Source organism: Limulus polyphemus, unplaced genomic scaffold (genome assembly GCF_000517525.1).
Source record: "Limulus polyphemus unplaced genomic scaffold, Limulus_polyphemus-2.1.2 Scaffold16390, whole genome shotgun sequence".
Taxonomy (NCBI): domain Eukaryota; kingdom Metazoa; phylum Arthropoda; class Merostomata; order Xiphosura; family Limulidae; genus Limulus; species Limulus polyphemus.
The window spans coordinates 1-1610 of record NW_013682000.1 but is presented as its reverse complement, the minus strand read 5'-3'; the positions used below and the strand labels follow the sequence as shown (position 1 = coordinate 1610).

Sequence of the window (1610 nt, the reverse complement as noted above, 5' to 3'; positions counted from 1 at the left end):
TCATTAAAATAAAAAACTCCTTTGAATAAACTAAGCAGTGGATTTATTTTAGTTGTGAAAGTTTACAAAATTTACATCTAAAGATCCATTTCTCAGATCCATGCCATCCAGGATAGTTTAAAGGAATCATGGAAATATGACGCGTTCCTTGTTCACAAGATCATTATGGTGATCTGTACGGCTTAACGGAGTGCTTCCGATGCCCAAGAGGGACGTGCACAAACACGGGAGCTTCCACGTTAAATTCATGCAAAGGTACGTTTTAGTCACATCTCAGATTCTAAAAAAGTTTAAATTTGACACGAGATGATGCGTGTTCAGAAACGTTGGTGACAAAATTTGATGATGAAAAAATATGACTTGATATAGGATACTGACCGTTGATCGTGTTTCACACGTTTTGATCTTTAAACCAACTAGATTCATTATCGCCTTAAAACCAGCGTTAATAAATGTAAAAAACAAAACAAAAGCAGAAATGCGGTGAAGGCACGATCTGCAATAATATTTAATTACATTGTGGATATTATTTTACCTTCTAAAGAATGTATCTATTATCATTGCACTATTTACTACAGCTTGAACTGTCAAATACCGTGGAAAATTATTGTTTCTTTTTCCATATTTATAACCCATTGTCGGTCAAAGCAAAAGTAAAACACCGTTCACCACGCCACATTACACATTTTCAATACCTAGGTATTCTTAACAGTTTGAACTTTCATGTTTATGTCTGAGATAAGAAGTTTTGGACTAGTTATTGTCTCCAATATGACAATCCTCATGCTACTCTTGGAGTTATTTGAAACGTGCCTACAAAACTAGGTAACTAGTCTTATATCTGTTCATATTTATAACGTATTGTCGGTCAAGACAAAAGTATCTATCTGTTTGTATTTAAAGGTCTGGCCAAGTGTTGTTCTTGTTAGTCATAGTTCCCCAAGGACAGACGTATTCTCTTTCAATTGCAGTTTCATAGATCCTGAAGAAACTGTCAGGCAAGGAAATTAAATTACGATATTTCCAGTAATGAATACCGATAATTACGCATCTTTCCAACTCTAGGAGACTCTTTCTCGTGGATATTGTTTTGTTATGGTGGTAAATCACATGACCAGTCTATTTTGATGTGCGTTTTATCGCTAGTGTTTCTTTTTCGTCTTTTTAGAAATTTACTTTTAAGTTATCTTATGTGGCATTCATTTGGAAGGATGTGGCGATTCTATATCAGTCATTGTCATAGTTGGTAGTCTATTATAATCTTTACTTTTTTCTTGACAGGTGATCTTGCTGAAAAAAAGGAACAGGATGGAAATGTATTTTCAATAAAAATTGAAGTCGTGGTAGGTGTAAACGAGAGAGGACTAAATAATGATGCAACGAATAGTAAAAAATCACCCAAAAAACGTACAGAAAATACATTCGTGCCATTACATAGGAAGGGACAAATCAATTTCGACAATTATGGCAAAAGTGGTTTTGCTGGATTAAATAATCATGAAAAGTTCGGATCTTTCAATAATCGTCAAATGCATGAGGCGCTTCGAAGAAAAAATAATGTCCATAAATCTAGAAAAAAAACAAGAGTGACCGTAATACAAAAAGCCCTT

General features: G+C 34.2%; 1 long non-coding RNA gene across 2 annotated transcripts in view; it reads left to right on the top strand.

Annotated features, from left to right (window-relative positions):
• Window positions 1-1380, top strand: part of LOC111084311 — a 3012-nt gene extending 1632 nt beyond the window's left edge. The window contains exons 1-2 of one of the 2 annotated variants that reach the window (XR_002609490.1): window positions 120-255; window positions 1282-1380. This is a non-coding gene — a long non-coding RNA (uncharacterized LOC111084311). Of the gene's footprint in view, window positions 1-119; window positions 256-1281 lie in introns of those variants that run through there. The other variant, XR_002609491.1, reaches the window with a different exon arrangement.
• Window positions 1381-1610: the final 230 nt, after the last annotated feature.